This window comes from Brassica oleracea, chromosome C7 (genome assembly GCF_000695525.1).
Source record: "Brassica oleracea var. oleracea cultivar TO1000 chromosome C7, BOL, whole genome shotgun sequence".
NCBI lineage: Eukaryota > Viridiplantae > Streptophyta > Magnoliopsida > Brassicales > Brassicaceae > Brassica > Brassica oleracea.
In genome coordinates, this window is record NC_027754.1 from 15,990,446 (window position 1) to 15,997,272 (window position 6,827).

At 40.8% G+C, this 6,827-nt stretch overlaps 1 long non-coding RNA gene across 1 annotated transcript; it reads left to right on the plus strand.

Moving 5' to 3' along the window:
• The first annotated feature begins 5,321 nt into the window (after positions 1-5,321).
• On the plus strand, positions 5,322-6,628 carry LOC106304941. The gene is made up of 4 exons (XR_001262873.1): positions 5,322-5,537; positions 5,631-5,731; positions 5,835-6,073; positions 6,361-6,628. It is a non-coding gene; the product is annotated as an uncharacterized LOC106304941 (long non-coding RNA).
• The last annotated feature ends 199 nt before the right edge of the window (positions 6,629-6,827 follow it).

Genomic DNA, 6,827 nt, shown 5'->3' on the forward strand with positions numbered 1-6,827 from the left:
GGTGAAGGAAGAGAAGCTGCAAGAAGGAGATTTCGAAGTAGAAAGTTTGATGAGTTTCGGCGGATCGCATTGGTGTCGATCGACGCCAGACTTAGAACATCGATCGACTTCAGCTAGTCCAAATCGATCGACAGGATCTCCAGAGCATCGACCGATGACATCAACGGAGTCAACCGCATCTTGCAATGTCGTAAGGATTCTGACTCACAAGGAGTTCGCAGCAAAACACCCACATCCGCCCAGCCCTGATAACGTTCGAATCGCTCGACGAGCTGATACCTCCATCGATCGACATGGAAAATATAATATCGCTCGACAAACAAAGGCCGCCATCGATCGACAGCCTCCAGCGCCTATCGATCGACGAGCACCTATTACCTATCGAGTGCAGATGCCAAAGATAGATGTTGCACGTCTTAATGCACTCAGGCCCAAACCAAAACATTCAGAAAACCCACCAGAGACAGTTAGAACACCTTCAGATGATGGAGAAGATCCTATGGAAGAGGATAGGGTTCCTACTGGAAGAACCCTAAGGAGAAGAAAGGAAAAAGTGGTGAAACATCTGAAGAGGGGGGCTAATGAAAAGGAAAAGGAAAATTTCCGAAAGAGAGTCTTCAGAATTTCTATAGATAAGCCATTCGAGGATGCTTATTATACTGACAGATTGTGGATGTTCTTCAGAGAAACTAGAGAGAATGAAGAAGACATCAAGAGAATGTTATGTAAAGCTAGAGAAAACATGAGAATGAGGATTACATTGAAGAAGAAGAGTGATCATGAGCAATTTGTAATACCATGCACGGTGAAGGGTATTGAATTTCTACATGCCTTGTGCGACACAGGAGCGTCAGTCAGCATCCTACCTAGGGTTATGGCAGACCATTTGGGTCTGCAGGTGGAGCCTTCACAGGAACTGTTCACTTTTGTGGATTGTTCCCAGAGGTCCCAGAGGAACTCAGGAAGAATTGTAAGAGACCTAGAGGTGCATATTGATAATTCTCTAGTTCCAGTTGATTTCCATGTCTTGGACATCAAGCTAAACAGGAACTCTTCTCTACTACTTGGGAGATCCTTCTTATCAACAGTGGGAGCAGTGTGCAACTTGCAAACCAACCAGTTGTGTCTAACACTCATAGATCCTAATGCCCATTATGACCCCATTCCAGTCAAGAAGCCACAGATGTCCTCCAGAAGAATCAATGATCCAGGAATCACTGCAGCTTGCCATTGTGGAGTCGAGTACGAGACGGAATACTCAGCATCGATTGAGACTCACACAGCAACATCGATCGACAATGGCAATCAGAAATCGACCGACATACCACATAAAGAATCGGTCGATAGTCGTCCAGATGATTGGGAGAATGACTACTACAATCCCACTATTGCCACATACACCAAACAACACATGCATACAGAAGAGTATGATGAAGACTATGTGGAATAACGAGCTACCAAGTACAAAGCCATCCTTGATGAGGAGGATACACTTCTACATCATTCCTCTTGGAAAAGGAATGCACCATCGATCGATACTCAACCTCCTCAGAGAAACCGAAAACGCGCATCGACCGACATCGCCAACTACTCATCGAACGACGCGGAAGTGAACCGAGTAAGAGAGGGAGACTACTCGATTGGAAATTGGGCAGATGATCACCATCACGAAAGCTATGCAGTAGAAACAATAATTTAAAAGCCATGAGCAGATGAACTACATGAAGGTTTCACTTATGAGGAACTTCTCAACATGCAAAGACGAGATCAAATAGCTAAATATCAATCAGAAACTGCTTGGGGAAGAACACGATACACGTATCTGATCGACAGAGCACACCTTCCATCGATCGACATAAACCCTTCAACATCGATCGACAGAAATCCTTCAACATCGATCGACATCCGCTCTAAACCAATAACCATTGTAAGCGAACGAGATAAATTTAATAACGAGTATCTTACTCCAGACGAATTTGGTATTTTCAGGGACCCAGATGGGCACGCAAGAGAAATAGATGAACGTATATTGAATGTATCTCGAAAAGATATTGCAGACATCTTTCAGACAGCCAATGGAGCAGAAACTTTGTTCATTCATCAACGCAACATTCCAGAATACCAACAGAATGATACAAAGGAGTTCTATGACGCAGCTGGTGGCATAGACAAAAGCTTCAAAATAAGGTCTCGCAATCCCACTCGACCATCGACCGACATTGCCATCCCAGCATCAATCGACAGACAGCAAGAATTCTGCAGAAGAGCTTTTGATTCCCACGGTACCAGGAGATTCTACTGGGAAGAAAAGGATCAGTATGGCATCTACAGAGATGAACAGGGATACACCAGAGATCTAGATGGAAACATCATTCGTCTTCACAACACGAATATCAGAAGAGTTCTGGAAAGAGCTTCGAGAGATTAGCCAAGCTATATATGTCTTCCTGAACATGCTAACCTATTCACATAGACAAAGCTGGTACTAGAGATCTACACCAAGGACGAGATCAATGAGATGTTCTATGGAGTCTGTGGAGAACAAGAGAATAACAAAGAAGCTTTCCAGAAGAAGCTTGATGGTGTCTACTATCCATTGAATGATAGTATCAGTTGGCTAACTACTTGCATGGAGGAGATGAAGCAAGACATAGCCAGAATTCAGAATGCGACTGACGTTGTTCGATCGTCATCGATCGACATAGATCAACATACATCAATCAACATTCGTCAACGAACATCGATCGACAACCTGATGCCAACATCGGTCGACAATGATCCACCACGCCCACATACGATGAATTCTCAACAAAAATTTCACACCAGGGAAGAGATAGATTAGTTGGCAGAAGAGATCTATAGAGCTCTGGAAACTACAGAAGAGAGGCTTGATGGGAGATGTGATGACATCTATTTCTTAATGGATCTTAACATCAGTGCTTTGACTTCCAAGATTGAAGCTATGCAAGGGTAATTGGTGGAGATTCAGAGTTACATTTCCCGTCGACCAGAGGGATCGACATCGATCGACAGAGGCAACAACAAATCAACCGACATTCATCATAGAACATCGGTCGACGACGCTACAACCGAGGCCGGCTAGTACCAAAGATGACATCAGACATATCCGACACACATTACCATGGAGAGGAGATCTCAGCTGACACTTACGCCACACTTAGGAGACATCAGTTCGACCTGGAGAGTCTTGAAGAAAGATTGCAGAGGATGAAAAACAAAACTGCAACAATGAAAGAAAAATGGCGAGAGGGGATGAAGCTATGAGAGACTTCACTGGTACATGGTTCAACAACCGCAAAGAAGAGATGGATACTTGTCTTCCAACAAGTTCCAGCTTTCAACACTACTAGCCCAATCACCTCCAAAGTCAAGCTAAATGACTAGAACTTGCCTATTAGGTAATTTTTATTCAGTTTTTATTGATATACTATTTATGTTGGTTTTTAATTATTGCAGGTCATAAAAATAAAAAAAATAGATCCAAGTAGACGATTTCCGTGAGTATCGACCGACGAGAAGTTGTCGACATCGATCGACATTGCCTACCCTGTCACGACCGATATCAACAACCCTACACCAGTCGACATCCATTCCGGTCTGGTATATCATTCTAACTTGTTACATTGAGTTCTTATGATTTAATTATCACCATAACTCCGACTGAATTTACACTGGGGGGGAGTGTAGTTTAAGTCTGAGGGGAGGTTTACTGATAGTAATTTATTTATGAGTTTTTTTAAAAAGTTTTTCAAAAAGTTTTATTGAGTCAAGAAGGAGATAATGAACTTATAGATTTTGCTTGTTATCTAACAACTCTTTAGCACCATTCTAGATTTACTGATTGCAGATAGTACTAAAGATACTAAAGTGGATCAACCTGTCAACTATTCACACTTGCTGAGATTGTTTGAAGGAACCAAAGCTGACCTCCAACACTAAACTTGACACAACTGCTTGTCTTGGGGCTTGGTATGCATGGGATCGGATTCTTCAAACAAGTCTGGAAGGTAAAGCCTTGTGTAGATAGATTAATCACCCATTATCTCTCTATTTTCGAAATTATAAATAGATAGATAGATAAAAAAAATTATATATTATTATTATATTAGAAATTTATTAGGAAGGAATTCGAACATGACTTTGTGGCTACAACCATTAAGGCTTGCTTCATAAAAATTCTATAGGTAAAAGATTAGAATAGGACTTGGTGGCTACAACCATTAAGGCTTGCTTCACAAATAATCTTAGGATATAGGTCAAAAAGAAGTGAACAGGACTTAGTGGCAACCACCATTAAGGCTTGATTCATGGAAGCCTGTCCAATCTTGGTCAATGATCTTGCTAAATAAGCAGATTTTGACTAAGAGAGAAAATTAGTAGATAGAGAGGATAAGAACTAATGTTTACCTGCAGGTCCAGATACTTGTTTGAAAGTCCTTGCATCTTGTGATCGATACTCCCAAAGTTAAGCATATACTTTTATTTATGCTAAGAAATGAGGTTGGTAGAGGGAAATGTCAGACAAGATTTGCTAAGTTGTTGGCTAGATGAATTTGGTTGCTAAGCTAGGATATGGTATAATGTGCTTTTGTGATTAGGACTTTTTAGGATTGCAATCATGTAGAGGTTATGATTCTAAGTTTTAAATCATGTGAGTCCCTGCTGTTTTAGAACCTCTTTCAGAGAGGCTACCTGTTTGTTTTGCTTGAGGACAAGCAAAAGGGTAAGTCTGAGAGAGTTGATAGACCATGGATTTGACCCATTTTAATCCATGGTTTAAATGTGTTTTTACTAATAATTATTATATTATAGAGTCTATTTATTATATTTATAAGATCAGAAGTGATTTGGAGATAAGTGATGATTTTAGAGCATTTTGGAGATATTTGGAGGAAGCACCCGAGATGACCATCGAGCTCGACCATCGGTCGATATTGGAGAGGAATAATCGATCGATGTTCATATCTTGACATCGATCGACAGCGAAGCACGGAGAAAGCCCGTTTGGTCACAGCCGACTTGAAGCCCAAGTCTTCACCAATTTACAAGATTGCCCCTGACAAGTTTTAACCTAATCACTACAGAAAATGTAGGTATTAGTAGCATTAGATCATAGCGTTTATGACATTTTTTCTATTATACAACAATTCTTGCTTTTTTTATAGCGTTTTTCAATTCTAAACGCTATATTTGTTATCGCGGGAAAATAATTTTTTTAACCGCCTTAGCGAAATTTGGCTTTGACAAAATATTTCGATATGATAAAAATTACTTTTTTTTTCTTAAGTCATTTTCTTGGTGCTGGTTATGAACGAGCCTCGAACGACGGCGTACAGACTGGTGATGATAACGACGCACGCCTCCATCCTCTTTCACTGAGTTTGCGACCATCAACTCAGATCTCGCCGGTGACGTCCCCGCCGCCGCTTCGTCTAGCAGTGGCACCACCATCAGCTGCTGCTCTCTCTACCACCGTCTGAACCTCCAGAGCCCCCAATCCCTCCAGACCCACCAATGTAAAAGTTTCTTCAATCCCCTGTTGATTCAACCTTCGGGATATTGATATTTGGGTTTGGATTATCTTATTGTTGTTTGTGGGTTTGATGCAGCGGAACCATAGGAGATATTGAGGAAGTTCTCGGAGAAGAACACTCGGCGCTCAGGGACTTACTTATGCGTTGACAAAGGAGTTACTTATGTTGTCATTAAGGTTTGTAAAATAACCTTAAAAGTTTCCAACTTTCTGGTGAGTTTCACTTGGATGCTTGATGGCTGATGATATGATTTGTGGGTGTTTTGTATGTTTTATTTAGAAATGGAAGTGGATGATATAACTATGCACACATGCTACGAAGGTGGACTTGAGACAAGTAGGTTTCTGAGAAGCAGAGTTGGAAATGGTTGTGGACTGGTAATTGGTCCACACAATAACAAGAAGAAAGAAGGATCCAGAATTCATCAAAAACATCTCTTGTTTGTTTTTAAGTTTTGTATGACACAGAATTCTCCGAGAACAGCTTGCTAGTTGCTAAGTCTTCCGGCAATGATCATGGTTTGTTCTCTTATCTTCCATATCTCAGTTCAATAATTTAATCATTTTCGAAGTCTTACAAACACCAGAATCTCTGTTCTTGGCTAAAGTTTATTTTTTGCCCTGTTCTTGGCTAAAGTTTGGCTTTTTCCTTGTTTTTGTTTCACCTATATTCTCTATGTTACGATTTTAAGTCTTTGATTGGCAACATTTTATGTATTTACTCTGTTTCTTGTCTGTTTTGGTCATGAAGAACACCTGACCAAAGTTTTTTCTTTGCTTTATTCTTGTCGTGTTCTGGCTTGTAGTGGCGGCTTCAACTACGGATAAAGCTGTAGCTAAACTGCCAAATGCACCAGTTTTCTCATGTTAAGTCCGGTTTAGATAAAAGTATGGTGCTTTGATTGTTACGACAGCAGAGAGGGAGCTTGGAACCATGAGCTTGATTCATTGACACAGGTTGATCTCAACAACTTCGAAGTTTCTTTGCTTTCATTTTAGTGGTTTGCCTTTTCCTTATGTGAGAAAGTGGGGTTATGGTTATTGTGGGAACCGAAATTCACACCGTCGAGTTTTGTTAATCGGAGGAAAGCCAAGTTAACCTAGTCTTCCCTGAAGGTCCCGGTTATCTGCTGGGCCACACACGACCCGATCAATATGAAAGAATAAAATGAAAATAAGCAGAAAAAGAGAATAAGAGGATCTTATTTCTGAATTCGCGTTTGAGCGTGAACAACAAGTAAAGACCTAGGCTACAAGAGCTGTCGGTACGTTC